The following is a 15,722-nucleotide window of genomic DNA, read 5'->3' as shown; positions in this document are numbered from 1 at the left end:
TTTTTTTAAGATTTATTTATTTATTTCTCTCCCCTTCCCCCCCACCCCGGTTGTCTGTTCTCTGTGTCTATTTGCTGTGTCTTCTTTGCCCGCTCCTGTTGTTGTCAGCGGCACGGGAATCTGTGTTTCTTTTTGTTGCGTCATCTTGCTGTGTCAGCTCTCCGTGTGTGCGGCACCATTCCTGGGCAGGCTGCTCCCTCCTTCGCGCTGGGTGGCTCTCCTTACGGGGCGCACTCCTTGCGCGTGGGGCTCCCCTACGTGGGGACACCCCTGCGTGGCAGGGCACTCCTTGTGCGCATCAGCACTGCGCATGGGCCAGCTCCACACGGGTCAAGGAGGCCCGGGGTTTGAACCGCGGACCTCCCATGTGGTAGACGGACGCCCTAACCACTGGGCCAAGTCTACCACCACTTAAGTGTTTTTAATGAGGGACTAGTTGAGTGAGACTAACTGGCAACGCCAGGTGTGTCATCTTCTTGCACGATACGTTCTGAATATCGCGTGGGTGAATTATTACAGGGATGGATGGGTGGTGGAGGAAGAGATGGACTGATGGATGGGTGCTGGGATTTGTGAGGGGCGGGGTCTGCCCAGAAGGGCTGGCTGTGGAGGGGGCAGGTCATCTTGCGGAAAGCCCCTCCAATCTTGCCAGGCGAGGCTTGGGGAAGTGCTTTGCCTCCACGTTCCCACCAGCAGGGAAGGCGCTGGGAGCCATTCATTCCTCCTTCTGACACATCCCCGAGGTCAGTGTCCAGGTAGGCAGCTCAGAGTCACGGCCTGCAGCCCGGGGCCCTGGTCGCTGTCCTTCAAGGGGGTTGGCTGAGAATTCCCTGAAGGAAAGAAAGGGGAAAGGGAGAGTGCCCCTGTAAGAGGAGGCACAGGCTTGTCACCCCAGCGAGCGTGCTGGGCAGGTCTGTGTCAGGAGCCGGGAGTCCTTCTAGAGCCCTTGCTTTCCTCGATGGTCGGGTCAGCGGGCGATTGGCCGGTCAATCGTTAGCCCAGGGCCAGGCGGCCAGTCGCTGTAGAGTTTCCCACCATGCGCCTGGGTCTGTCAGTCGGGTCGGTGGGTCGCTGTGCCCTCTGTGAGCCTCGTGCTCCCAGCGCTGACTGCTAGGGCTGTGGGCGGTGAGGCAGCCAGGGAAGCGAGACCCTCTCCCTGCTCTGGGAAGCCTCTCCCAGGGATTCTTTTTTTTTTTTTTAATTTTTTTTTTTTATTGACTTTGTGATAATATTACATTAAAAATATATATGTGAGGTCCCATTCAACCCCACCCCCCCACCCCCCCTCTCCCCCCCCCCCAACAACACTCGTTCCCATCATCATGACACATCCATTGGATTTGGTAAGTACATCTTTGGGCACCTCTGCACCTCATATACATTGGTTCACATCATGGCCCATACTCTCCTCTATTCCATCATGTAGGCCCTGTGAGGATTTACAATGTCCGGTGATTACCTCTGAAGCACCATCCAGGGCAGCTCCATGTCCCAAAGACGCCTCCACCTCTCATCTCTTCCTGCCTTTCCCCATACCCATCAGCCACCATGTCCACTTTTCCCAATCCAATGCCACCTCTTCTATGTGGACATTGGATTGGTTGTGTCCATTGCACCTCTATGTCAAGAGGAGGCTCAGATTCCACATGGATGCTGGATGCAATCCTCCCATTTTCAGTTGTAATCACTCTAGGCTCCATGGTGTGGTGGTTGTCCTTCTTCACCTCCATCTTAGCTGAGTGTGGTAAGTCCAATAGATCAGATTGTAGGTGCTGGAGTCTGTTGAGGCTCAGGACCTGGCTATCACATTGTCAGTCCAGAGATTCAAATCCCCTAAATATATCTTAAACCCCAACGTTAACTGCACCTCCAGCACATTAGCATGAAAGTCTTATGAAGGGAGATCCCATCTGAGTCCAGATTCATCACACATACACACCATTTCCAAAGAGGGGCCATCTGCCCTGGTAGTTAACCCCATCGGCCATGACCATAACTCCCATGGGTCTCTTTAGCCCTCAAAGGAACCAATATTCCCAGGGATTCTTAAAGGGGCAGAACTGCCCCCTAGGAAGCAACTGGAAATGTGTGTGTGGGGGGTGGGAGGTGGCATAGGGGCCGTGTGGGTGGTTGTTACAGCACTGAATTGGGGTGGGCACTTCATAAAGGGCCCTGGAGCCAGGGGGGTCTAAATACCCTGCAATGAAGGCTAATCTTGCACAACCAAGGGTCATCCTATTCCAAAGGCCAGTGCTGTCCTCTAGGAAAAATACTGTGTCTAGTCGAATGGAATATTTTATACAAATGATGGGCGGGATTTGTCCCCCAGCCCTGTTCCCCTCCACATACCCCAGACCCCTAGAGGGGTGCTCCCTCCCTCTTTTCTCTCTCTTTCCCTGAGTTGCTAACTTGGAAAGTTCACCAAGTGCCGTGAGCTAGGGGGAGGGAGGTGGCGAGCAAGTGAGAAGTGGAAACACCATCTGCCTGTGGGCCTGGCAGCCTCCTGCAGCGAGAGGCTGGACCACAGGGCAGGGAGGGGGGGCTTCTGGGGAGCATAGTGGGAAGAACCATCGCCCTGCTCCCATCGCTTCCGGAGTCTCCCAGCAGAAAACCAGAGGCCCGCAGGACCTGGGTGACGCGCCCAGCTCAGTGATCAAGGGGGGCGGCCACCAGGTGCTGCCAGGCCGGGCATGGGCTCCAACCCCCCCCCCCCCCCATTTTGCTCCTTCCCTCACCTCGGTGCTGGGCTGTCACTTGCAGGCGGGCAGGAAAGGAGCGGGGGAGCCTGGCAGGAGGCGGCTTCTCCTAACACCACATGTCCTGGGAAGACAAATGCAAAAATATAAAAAGCCTCTGGTCTTGGGGTCGGAGCACACAGATCACACGACTGGGTGGCCTGTCACCTTGGCTCTCAGCTGGCTGGTGTCTGGGAAGGTTACTGGCTGCAGCCAGGGCTGGAAGAGAACTGCATTTGGGGAAAAGCATTACCTCGGGCTGCAGAGATGTTCTTCCTGCTCTCTCCTGGAGCCCTGCAGGGTTGGCCGGGAGTGCATCCCATCCTCATAGCCATTTCTCAGACAAGAGAATTGAGGCTTGAATCCATGGCTGTCTGTGACTCAGAAACCCAAGGCTTCTGACTCCTAGTTCAGTGCTCGTTCCTCTCCGGCACAATCCAGCTCCTTCCCTGCAGGCAGGAAGCAGCCATGGCAGGGGCCTTCCCCTAGGGGGTGTTTTGTGCAGGTTTGCGTGGAAGGCTCAGCATCCCCCGTGCAGCCCAGCAGGGACAATGTTTGAGATAAAAGTGGTTTGCCCTTGGATTTTTACCATGCGCGACTGGAGGCAGCATCCTGAGATCGTCTCAGAGGGGACGGCAGAACCTTCTTTCTCCTCCACCCGATGCCAACGGGTTCTGGAATGACAGATGCCCCAGTGGCTTGCAAGGCCTTGGTAAAGCCCTGGCAGGCCAAATGCCTGGTTGCTGGGAGGCAGCAAGGGAAGAAGGGGTGGCCCTCCAGGCTTGATGGAGACGGGCTTGGGCTGGGGGGACTCCTTTCCAATCACTGTACTCATAGCCCCTCCCCAACAACGGGTACCCCAAGAGTCCGGGACAGGGGCTCCTCTGCTCAGGCCACCTTTCCGGTTCTCCTGACAGTCAGGAGCCTCTGCCCTGGCTTCCTCAAGAACTCTACTTACTGCCCATAGATTGCCTTGGGGCTCCCCTGGGTCTCTGCTTGGCCCAGCAGCCTGGCCGGGATGAAAGTGAAGCTGTCAATAATTCATGCTCCAGCTCCCCCTCACTTCCCCTGCTTGGCCGGCTGTAAATATTTCACGGGTTTCAGGGGCAGAGATACCCAGGAAGAGGCTAGATGAAGCCCCACCCTTCCCCAGAGGCTCTCCATCGTGCCCACGGCTGGAGAGGAGCCTGGCCCCAGCTTGGGGAAGGGGGAGCGGCGAGGAGTCCAGAGACGCTGACCAGGATGGCCTTGCATTCTGGTGGTGCTGCGCCACACTTTCTGCGGCCGGCACAGTGACGGAATGTGTCTTGAGGAGAGGGAACAGCCCCCCTGGTGCTACCCGGAAGTCCTCGCCAGCTCCGCCCTCTTCCTCAGCAGCCACATCTCTTGGGCTCATCCCCAGCTTGTCCTGCCTTCCCCCCCCCCAGATCACCTGCCCCGAGCCCGGCCTTGATCATCGACTTCCTGGACAATGGACTGGGCCACTGTGTGACCACACACAGCCCGAGGAGTCTCTCTAAAACAGAGAGATGACCCTGCCACCGCCTTGTTTCAGTCTTCACGAGCTCCAGGCTGCCGTCAGGGCACAAATCCACTTTCCTTGTCCCTGCATGCAGGACTCGGCTCTTGGGGGCCCCCCAGCCTGCACCCCAGGCTCTGGTTGGCTCACTACTTCCTGCACCCTGAGCTCTCACCCACTGACTAGCTTCGTTCTGGTTGTATCCTCTGCCAGACCAGCTTCAGGGCAGTGTGGACCTCCCAGCTGACTCTGGGGGTCACTGCTGTTCTGGACGGGTCTAACATTCTGCGTAAGGTCTAACGTCCTGATGGACCTGGTTCCAACTTCCAGTTCTGCCAGTCTCTTATCGTCACTTTGTGTCACAGTCTTCCAAACTTTGGTATATGCTTCTATGAAATGGAAATAATAATACTCATCGCATAGGGTATGTGATGGTTAGGTTATTGTGTCAGCTTGGCCAGATAATTGTGCCCAGTTGTTTGGTTAAGCAAGCACTGGGCTAACTGTAATACAAGGGCATTTATGGACTTTAGTCACCATTGACTTTACTGCAGTGGTAAATCTTAAGATAGCTGGTTATAATTCCATCAGTCAGGGAGACTGCCGTCAGCAATGAGTGATGCTTAAACCAATCAGCTGAATGCCTTAAACAGGGAAGTGATTCCAGCATTGAGAGAGAATTTCCTAGCTCGTTTTGGACAGCCAGCATCTCCCAGAACTCATCAAGAACCTTCATTGGACTTTCGTTGGAGCCCCTGGTTTGCAACCTGCCTTGTGCGTCCCCACGGCTGTGTGAGAGACGCTTCTAGAATCCCATACTATTGACAGATAGCTCTTGTTGATTCTGTTTCCCTGGAGAACCCTGACTAGTACAGGGCAGTTTTGAAGCTCTGAAATAAGGTCTACATGCCTGTCCTGGTCCCCGGCCCAGAGTAGGTGTTCTAGCCATGCTATTGTTATTGTGGTCTCCTCGTTAGGTGCTTTGTGAGTTGCAGGCTTCAGAGTTTCCCTCGGAGAGTAGAAACTGGGACACTGTCATCCCTGAGGCTATTCCATGGACAGGAGCAAGGAACCAGCAGAGGAAGATACTGAGAACCCTTCCAGGGGTCTCAGGGTAGGTGGCATATCTGGGAGACCCCAGGGAATGTGTAGAAAGAAGGAATATTTGAGAGAAGGGTGTGTTATGGAGGACAGTGCTGTGGGGAATTGGAGCTGAATCGCACTGGGACTGTCTGAGCAGAACACAGAAGGCACCTCCCAGTTGTCCATCTGAGCACCAGCCCAAAGGAGCATTGATCCATTGGCTTTTCCACCTCACTGGTTGAGGGTTGCTCCCAAGGGTTTTGGCTCTGAGCTTATGGATCACACACGCACTGGGTTCCCCCTGGCGTCCACAGGTGCCGGAAGCCCTGGGCAGATGGTAAAAGGCTTATAGCAGGCCCTCGAGGGGTCCAAGGCCTCCTGGAACTTTGACCAGGAGACAGAAAAAGGGAGAGAAGGGTGTTTGCCCTCGAGTAAGGTTGAGGCCGATGGAGAGGGGAGTGTGTGGTCATGGAGAGGCCATGTCTTGGCCGCCTTCCTTCATTCATTCATTCATCAATAATCACTTACTAAGCATCCACTTGGTGCCTGGGAGCAACCTGATCAATCTAAAAATGACCAGCTCCTCTTGTCCTCGCACCCTGGGCCCTGAGATAACTTGAAGCCAGATCAGGGCAAAAAGCAGAAGGGCTGGGGGGTACTGTTCAGGTTGTGGGGACAGTGGGGAGATGCTTCTGTCAGGCTCTTCTCCTTAGGGACTGGAGAAGCAGCTTTCTTCCTCATCCCAGGGCACACTACCTTCTGCTGACCTTAGGGGACAGGCACTGCACCCCCCGAGAGCCCCATCTTTCTGACATCACATAGACATCCTTGGCAGTGGTGGAGCAGGCAAAAACTGGGGGCCAGAATTCTCATCTCCAAAGACCAATATGGGGCATCCTAAAGTTAGGTGTGTGGATTCCTCTCTCACTGTCTGGATATATGTATTTAGAAGAGAGAGCTGCTTTTCTCTCTTCTCCCTCTCCTGCCCTCTTGACAATGTTCAAAATACCTATAAGAATAGTTGTACTTGAACGTCCATCCACCTACTCATTTAGACAACGTTTCCCAGACCTGGAATCCTTCAAGAAAGGGGAGCTATTAGTCACCTCGTTCTGAAATTCCAGCCTGGAATTGCCATCAGAAGACGTGGCCTGCATCCTTTTGCAGTCACTCTCTTTCTTTGTTTCCCTAGATGAAGTCACTTCACCCCTGAAGTTCAGAGATGATGATGATAATCCTCCCAATGAGCTCGCAGGGCCGTTAGGAGGCTAAGATGCCAGTACGAATGAGAAAGAGCACTGGAGGGAAATGTCAGGTAGCTCCCTCTTCCTCGCTCTCACCATCTTCGGTATACCTACCGGACATCGTCGTCCCCATCAGACAGACGTCCCCGCGGCAGGCTTTGCTGGTGCACGCGGAAACACCTGCCTGAAGGAGGCCCCACGAGTGCTGCACGGAGGAAATGGATTTAATTGATAAGCGATTTCATTCAGGGTCCACTTAAGAGGTGGGTTCACGGGAGCGTTAGCCCAAACATCCGCCGAGCTGTCCTCGTGACCGGCCCGGGCCTCCCTGGCTGCACAGAGCTTGGTGATGGGAGAAGGATCCAGGCAGCACTGCAAAGGAAGCTGCAGCTAATGAAAAATTCAAGCTAATTGTTGGTTAAAAAAAGCCCCGTCGGTTTCGGTTGGGATTTTCCGGGCTGGGGAGGGGGATGCGGGGTGGCCTGTGGGTCCTGTCGGCTTGTCAGGTGCTTGTCTCCCGGAGCACCCAGGGGCCAGGTCTGGAGAGGATGGGGAGCTTCCTGGGCAGGCGGCCAAGCAGCTGCTTCCTGGTGTCTGCAGCCAGGGGAGGAGGGGCCTCCTGGCGGCTTTGGCTTAGATGGTCATAGCTCAGGGCTCCTTTCCGCGCAGCTCTAAGTGGCAGCCGAGGGGTGGCGTGCGTTGGGGGTGGGGAGGGGGTGTGCAGAGGAAGAGAGAAGCCAGAAAAGAGCCCCGCGAGTTCCCCGAGACGCACTCCTGATTGGAGGAAAACTTCTTCCCCCTCTGGTAGAAGAGGGTACCCTAGGCCTGGGCAGTGGGCTTAGCCGGAGATGGGAGGAGAGCTGGACTCACTGTGAGGCTGGGGAAGCCAGAAATGTGTTTGGAAGGGAGTGCAACTAGGGATGCGTTGACTCGAGGGTGCTGGCAGCCTCTGCCCGGCTTGGCTGGGATAACGGGTGCACTGGGCGAGAATCCTGAGACGGGCTGATACCAGAGGGGGAGGCCAGGATGTGGGAGAGGCTGCCAGGCATGCAGATTCTGGGGAGGTCCCCAAGGCAGAGATGAAGAGTGGGGAAATTAGATCAGACTGCTTGATAAATCCACTGAGGTTGCCAGAAGGGGCCATTAGGATGGGCCGGCAAGTTGAAAGCCGATAAGACAGAGGAGCTAAGACAGAGGAGCAGAGGGAGATGGCTGTGGGTGAGCCAGGAAAAGGGAGATGGCGCCATGGAATTGGGGGTCCTGGAGGCGATGCAGAGAGTGGCTTTAGCCCCCCCAAACACAAGGCCCCCAAACACACTTGAGGTACTGCGAGTCAGGACTGCCCTTCCCAAGTCAAGATGAGAGCGGACAGCTGGTCTTGAAGTAGTTCCCAGAGTCGTCGCCCACTGCGGGGCATAATGTTGAGCTGCACTGTGTCAAGTTGGTTCTCGTTATGAGTGTGTTTGCCTGGCACCAGCTTCTCTTATGGAATATACTCCATACCCTGAGATTTCATCACCACTGAGAAATCGATCTTAAAGGAAGGCTTAAAGAGCTTGAAGCTGGGAATCACACAGACCTGGGTCCAAATCCTGGTGTGCCGGGCCAGTTTACCTCTTTTGGAGAGTGTTTGCATCTGCTGAATCCCTTTCTAGGCGACATGTATTTCTGTAGCACCCAGTGCTTTTCTCCATCTCTGAGCTCCACACAGCACGGTGTCGTGAAATTACATAATGCTGAGTTAAAACTGTGTCAGGCTGGTTTTCATTACAGTCTGTTTGCCTGACACTGGCCTCTCAGAATAAAATCTGTATCTAGAGAATTGAATCACTATTGAGAGTCTCTGCGTTTTGAGCATGGACTCCGCAAGGGTGGGGACTGCGTCTGCTTCTCTGTGGATCCCAAATACCTTGACCTGCACCTGGAGCACCTAATGAATACATAGTTGTGGAGCTGAACTGGTATTTGGTGACTCTATCTTTCAGATCCTGGTTTTCTCATCAGTAAAATGATAACACCCACCTTGGGATTGCCAAGTGGCCCGAAAGGAATAATTCCCATACCTGACAACCCCGGGTGAGATCTGGTGCTTAGGTAGGTGCTCTTGTACTCTGTTGAATGAATGACCCTCTGAGTCTGACACCATGTGGGGGATTCTGGGAGACCTGCTGTTTGGGATTTCCTGAGCTCATTTTGTTAAAGTTCTTCTCTTGAAATGTCTGCAGCCTGGGCTCTCCTGGCAAAGGACCTGGGACTGTCCTACCTTCTAGAGGGTTCCAGGGACAAGGAGACCTGATTAGAGGCAGAGCCTGGCACTGGTCTGGCCTGGGGGACTGAGGAGAGGGAGGTGGAGAAGGGTGGGGAAAGGTGGAGGTGGGGACACTGCTGTAGGAGACTGAGGAGGTTCCTCTTGCCAGCCATGGGCTTGGCTCCTTCATGCATTCTGAGGACAGAGTAAGCTGGAATGAGCCTGTGCAACAAGGAGGCCAAGGGTAGATTTAGAAGGAACTTCCTGATGCCTCTAAAATTGGTTGTCTCATTTCTAGCTCAGGAGATTAGTCCTAAAATTTAGGCAATTCCTGCTAGTCTTTTTAACCATCGTAGTACTGATTATAATTACAGGTAAAGTGGAGCATCTTTAAAAAAATTGGTTAAAGTGAAGGATCTTAAAAAAATTGTTTATTGGCTATTTTTAATTTCTTTTTTAGTGTTTTGTCAGTTCATAACTTTTGCCCATTTTGATATTTGTTGTGTGTTTCTTTTTCTAATTGATTTTGAGTTGTTACATAAAGGTTTGAAATAAGTCCTTTATGCACATTATATATGTTGCAAATGTTTTTTTTTCCCATTCTCTCATTTGCCTTTTAACCTTGTTTTTGAAATCTTTTGTTGCACAGTTGTCAAATATGTTAATTATTTCCTTTATGGCATTTGGAAGGCCTTCCCCAGTCCAAGGATACAAACAGATTTTTTTCCCCTTCTGAGGTACTGGGGCCAGGGATTGAACATGGGACCTCGTGTGTGGGAAGATGGTGCTCCACCATTGAGCCATATCGGCTTCCCTGAGTTAGTTTTTTTTGTTGTTGTTGTTTTGATTTTCAGGAAGCACTGGGAACCAATCCTGGGACTTGCCATGTGGGAGGTGAGTGCTCAACTGCTCAAGCCACCTCTGCTCCCACAGTTTTTTAAAAAAAATTTCATCTAAAATTTTATCTTTCTTTCATTTTTGGCTTTTTAGCATACCTGGACTTAAATTTTGATCAGTGGTGTGACTCTACTATTTCTTTTTTGTTGAAGCATGTCAATGACTTAGGTGGACAGAGGCAAATACTAGCAAAGGTAATATGCAACAAGCAAATGATTAGCTTTGGAATTATTGCATAATTTTATAATATGTTACAGCATCAGTTTTTAAAAATTACAAAATGTTGGTAATAAAAACTCAAATAATGCATAAATATGTAATGTAAAAAGTGGAGACCCCCCCCCCCAAACTTTCCTTCCAATCCCGCTTTGGATGAATTATATTTTTTTGCAACAAGCATGCCTTATAAAATTAGGAAACATATTTATTGGCTAACTCTGTTTCTTCTTCAGCAAATGACCTCATCGTAGCCTTTATCCATTTTTTTCTAAATAGTTGTCTTCTTCTTATTGATTTCAAGGTATCTTTTGTGTATTAAGACATAAACTTTTTGACTATTATATATGTTCCAAGTATTTTGGAAATTCTAGTCTGTAGTGATTATTAAATTACTGATTATCTTTTTTTTTCCCTCCAGGGGCAGCCCAGTATAATGGAAAAGACCGCTGAACTGGGAGTAAAAAAAGCTGGGCTTGTGACTTAGCACGTCCTAAACTTGGCAAGCTGTTCAAGGTCTCTGCACTTTGAAAATCTTGTCTGCAAGATGAAGAGGTTGCATTAAGAACTCTAAATTCTATGACTTTTATTATTTGGCTACTGTGTCCGAAATAGCCAGATTTTCTGGACCAGGGTATGGCAGATTTACGTCCTGATTTGTATTGTACCTAAGATCATATTAGTGATGCTGATTCCCTGGCAGATTTGCTGACAAGAGGGCTGAGAACTGGGGTGAGAATCAACTAGAGAGCACAAAGCCTGGGGGGCGACCCTGAGCTGTCTCTCAGAGTCGCCAGGGAAGGGTTGTGGAAGCAGGAAGCGAGAGCCCTGGCATTGTAGACAAGCCACTTTCCCTATCTCAGCCTCCCAATTTTCATTTGGGAAATGGGGATGGGGGGATGGCCAGGGGCCCTTAGCTTCCTTCCGGCTCTGCTGTCCTCTAACAGCCTGTGAACCACAGGTGGGTGCTTCCGTGGTTCCCGGGATAGCTGTTTGTCTGCTTGTCTCCCCTCCTCCCTCCCTGTGGGGCTGCCCCCAACCCCACAACACACTCCCAGAAGCTTTTGCAGCAGCGATCTGGCTGCTTGTGGTGTGTTTCTGTTGGAGCAACTTGAGAGTATTGACTTTTTATTTATTTTTATTTTTTCAGGAGGTCCTGGGGATTGAACCCAGGACCTTATACATGGGAAGCAGGCACTCAGCAACATGAGCCACGTCTGCTCCCGGCCCTCCCTTTCTAATGAGCAAACTGAGGCTCAGAGAGCTGACGTGCCCAAGGACACAGAGGGTCAGCCGCGGGACCGGGATTCAAACTCTCATTTCCTGACTCTGGATTTAGCCTTGACGAGGACTCTCTCTGCTCAAGTCCCAGTGCAGAAGGAAATTTGAGTGATGCTGGTTGGCAGCAAGGCTTCAGAAATGAGAGGCCGGGGTTGTTGCTAGAAGGAAAGCCAATTCTCCAATCAATCCAAACATCATTTATTTATAACCATAGAGGCTCAGAGAAGGTGTACGTCAGCAGAGGCTGAGGAGGGGACACACGGGGGCGGCAACAGAATTCACCGCAGAGAAGATGCCAGACGGCGTCCAGATGCGGGAAGGACTGGAGCTGAGAGGGGCGGGGCAGGGCAGGACTGGTGGGGGGCCCGGGTGGCTCCTAGGCCTGGCAGGAATGTGCCTCCCCTGGCCGATGGGATGGGCCCTGGGGAATCCTCCTTCCCCTGTCCCTCTGCATTAGGTTCTTTCAAAGAAATGTGATACAGCCGCTGTTCTCGCCCAGCCCTTGACTCCTGTGAACAGAAATAACCTGAAAGAAGCTGCTCTTGGCCAGAGCAGGGAGGGGGCTCACAGTTTCTGCAGGGAGCTTTGGCCTCGGCTCTGTTTTTCCGGGGCTGACTTGTCCGTTCTGATTTTTCATCCTCCTTGAGACGGCTCAGGTTGCTGGCTTGAGCCCTCAGGGACTCACAGGGACCCGTGGATGAGAGGGAGCAGGGACAGCACTGCCCTGGGAGTTGGGAGACCCGCGCTCCCGGCAGCTCGGCCACTGCACTGCGCAAAGGCGTGCCTGGGGCTGAGTTCTCTTCTTCTCTGATAAGGCCCCGGTTTCCTTGCCCCAAAGCTCAGGGGGTTGGAGCAGTTGGTGCCCAGGGCCGGGCATCCCTCGATTCCATTAGAGATCGTGTAGCCTTTCGAACAGGGTGGACCCTGGAGCTGGCACTGCCTGGGCTGGGACCCCAGCTCCACCCCTAAGGGGCTGAGCGACTTGTGAAAAGCAGGCCAGGCAACCTCCTGTCCTCTCCTGTACCATGGGGGCAAGTCCCTGCCTCGCTAGCTTGAGAGGACAATTAAACGGGTTAATTTGGTAACGCGCCTGGCACACGACTTGCTGAGTAATTGTTGCTGTTAAGTCTGGGGAAAGGTGGGAGTGGGTACAGATGGACTCCTCCCTCCCAGAAGGCACACAGCTTACGGCACACAGTAGGTGCTCACCCGCCATCTCTTCCTCTCCGAGGATGACTGAGATTCCACAGGGCAATGTCCTGTGGGTGAATCCGCGTTGGTTTGTGGCTCTGCACAGCCTTTCTGTCCTCCAGAAAATAGCAGCAGCAGCTAACTCAGACTTCAAGGAATGCGCCTCCTATTGTATTATTTTACTGAATCCTCTCACAACCCTGAGGGGCAGTGGGTGGTGAGGTCCCACGCTGGGGCTGCAGCTGGGAAGGCGGTGCTGGGACCCTCCTTTCCTGCTTGCCTCGGTAGCCCAGGGCTGGAGCGTCTGCTTTCTGCCCTCGCAGGATCCAGGCTTAAGATCAAGTGGCCAATGGGGTCAACTACCAGGGCAGATGGCCCCTCTTTGGAAATGGTGTTTATGTGTGATGAATCTGGACTCAGATGGGATCTCCCTTCATAAGACTTTCATGCTAATGTGCTGGAGGTGCAGTTAATGTTGGGGTTTAAGATATATTTAGGGGATTTGAATCTCTGGACTGACAATGTGATAGCCAGGTCCTGAGCCTCAACAGACTCCAGCACCTACAATTTGATCTATTGGACTTACCACACTCAGCTAAGATGGAGTTGAAGAAGGACAACCACCACACCATGGAGCCTAGAGTGATTACAACTGAAAATGGGAGGATTGCATCCAGCATCCATGTGGAATCTGAGCCTCCTCTTGACATAGAGGTGCAATGGACACAACCAATCCAATGTCCACATAGAAGAGGTGGCATTGGATTGGGAAAAGTGGACATGGTGGACGATGGGTATGGGGAAAGGCAGGAAGAGATGAGAGGTGGAGGCGTCTTTGGGACATGGAGCTGCCCTGGATGGTGCTTCAGAGGTAATCACCGGACATTGTAAATCCTCACAGGGCCCACTGGATGGAATGGAGGAGAGTATGGGCCATGATGTGGACCATTGACTATGAGGTGCAGAGGTACCCAAAGATGTACTTACCAAATCCAATGGATGTGTCATGATGATGGGAACGAGTGTTGTTGGGGGGTGGGGGGGTGGGGCTGAATGGGACCTCACATATATATTTTTAATGTAATATTATTACAAAGTCAATAAAAAAAAAAAAGATCAAGCTGCAGAGTGCAGAATGGCCGAGACTGGGGCAGCGGGCGGGGGACTGACCCTGTGCCAGTTCAGTGAAATGACTTTTACTGACCATATCGCAAAAGTATATAAACTTACCATGTTTTAAAAAATCACTCCTTTAGAGGTCCGCGGTTCAAACCCCGGGCCTCCTTGGCCCGTGTGGAGCTGGCCCATGTGCAGTGCTGATGCGCGCAAGGAGTGCCCTGCCACGCAGGGGTGTCCCCCGCGTAGGGGAGCCCCATGCGCAAGGAGTGCGCCCCGTAAGGAGAGCTGCCCAGCGCGAAAGAAAGTGCAGCCTGCCCAGGAATGGAGCCGCCCACACTTCCCGTGCCGCTGACGACAACAGAAGCGGACAAAGAAACAAGATGCAGCAAATAGACACAGAGAACAGACAACCGGGGAAGAGGGGGGCGAATTAAATAAATAAATAAATCTTAAAAAAAAAAATCACTCCCTTATCGTTGAACACTTAGGTTATTTTTGATCTTAAGATAGCATTACAGGGAAGCGCACTTGGCCCAATGGATAGGGCATCCGCCTACCACATGCGAGGTCCGCGGTTCAAACCCCAGCACCCTCGCATAGGGGAGTCCCACGTGCAAGGAGTGTGCCCCGTAAGGAGAGCCACTCAGCGTGAAAGAAAGTGCAGCCTGTCCAGAAATGGTGCCGCACACATGGAGAGCTGACATAAGATGATGCAACAGAAAGAGACACAGATTCCCGGTGCCGCTGATAAGGCTAGAGGCTGTCACAGAAGAACACGCAGCAAATGGACACAGAGAGCAGACAATGGGGGGCGGGGAAGGGGGGAGAAATAAATAAATAATAGATCTTTTAAAAAAAAGCATTACACATCTTTTTTTTTATATAATGCTATTTGGCTTTTAAAAATTATTTTATTATTTTTAAATTTTTTTTAAAAAAAGATACCTAGATCACAGAAAAGTTACATAAAAAAATGAGTTTCCCATATGCCCCACTCCCTGCACTGTCCACTCCTCCCACATTGACAACTTCTTTCATTAGTGTGGTAGGCACACCTATTTAAAAAATACTTATTTCAGAACTTCAGAAGCAGTTATAGGTAGATTGCTGATGCCAAAAATTGGTCCAGTTTTTCAGGAGAATGATCCAGTAATATATAAGAGCTATAAAATTATTCCTACTCTTTAACCTGATAATTCCCACTTCAGAGAATATACTCCAAGGGAATAGCCCAAAAGAGAAAAAGAAAGTAATTTGTACTAAGTTGCTCTTTGAAATGCTATTTATAAAAATTGGAAGCAACCCAAATGCCCAGCCATTAGGTTTGGTTTAAAAACTATGGTGTATTTACATTCTAGAATATGATAGAGTTGCTTAAAATGTCAAATATGGGGACCATGTCAAAGCATGGAAAGTATGTATATGCAAAATAGTCAGTGGGAAAATGGCTATATAGTATATATTTCCTCACAACAACTATGCTAAACATAGGAATGTATTTGTTCAATGAAGTGACAAAGATTAGATACATGGTAGAACAGATTTTAATATTCATCTAATGGTTTACGTTAATACTAAAAAAAAGAAGAAAATGAATTATTTTATACTCGTAGATGGATAGGACCGGCTATATAATTTGCTGGGCCCAGGGCAAGATGAATTTCAAGATGGCGACAGCAGAGCATCAAGCCGAGTGCCGGCCCCGCTGAGCTCAGGGCCTGGTGAGGCTGCCCGTTAACTGGAGCTGCCAGTCCAACCTATTCATTTCACCAATGAGAGAGCTGGGTTTATGAGGTTCAGCCCTGCTTAGAAAACCAGAAGCACCAACCGTCTGAAGTGCTGAGCCTGGAATTAGTGCTGTGCTCACTGAACACCAGGAGGTGTGCTCTGGAGAGGGTGTGGCTCTAGAACCTAGCTGTTTGTCCGTGGGCCTGGCTGTACCAGCTGGAGAGTCCCATGCCCTTTATTCTTCACTCATCCGTTCACTTACCAGGCATTTATTCATTAGTCGTCCTGGGCAGGACACTGTGCTTGGGGATGGGGATACAGAGGACAAGGACACGGGAGCTTATGGTTTAGTTGCAGAGACAAAGAAAACTTTACCTGATTAGGGAGCACGTTGGTGGAAGTTAGGATAAGTTTGGACTAATGGATTTAACAACACAGAGAACCAGTGGGTGGGGAGAAGT

General features: G+C 51.2%; 1 long non-coding RNA gene across 2 annotated transcripts; it reads left to right on the top strand.

Moving 5' to 3' along the window:
- The first annotated feature begins 8,309 nt into the window (after positions 1 to 8,309).
- LOC139439607 (uncharacterized) lies at positions 8,310 to 13,534 on the top strand. 2 transcript variants are annotated; one of them, XR_011649548.1, is made up of 4 exons: positions 8,310 to 8,675; positions 9,684 to 9,920; positions 10,364 to 10,576; positions 11,093 to 13,534. It is a non-coding gene; the product is annotated as an uncharacterized lncRNA (long non-coding RNA). The 2 variants fall into 2 exon arrangements; XR_011649549.1 differs by lacking the exon at positions 9,684 to 9,920 and having other exon boundaries at positions 8,411 to 8,675.
- Positions 13,535 to 15,722: the final 2,188 nt, after the last annotated feature.

Source organism: Dasypus novemcinctus, chromosome 9, assembly GCF_030445035.2.
Source record: "Dasypus novemcinctus isolate mDasNov1 chromosome 9, mDasNov1.1.hap2, whole genome shotgun sequence".
In the NCBI taxonomy this organism is placed as follows: Eukaryota; Metazoa; Chordata; class Mammalia; order Cingulata; family Dasypodidae; genus Dasypus; species Dasypus novemcinctus.
The sequence above is the reverse complement of the archived record's forward strand: the minus strand, read 5'-3'. Positions and strand labels throughout refer to the sequence as shown.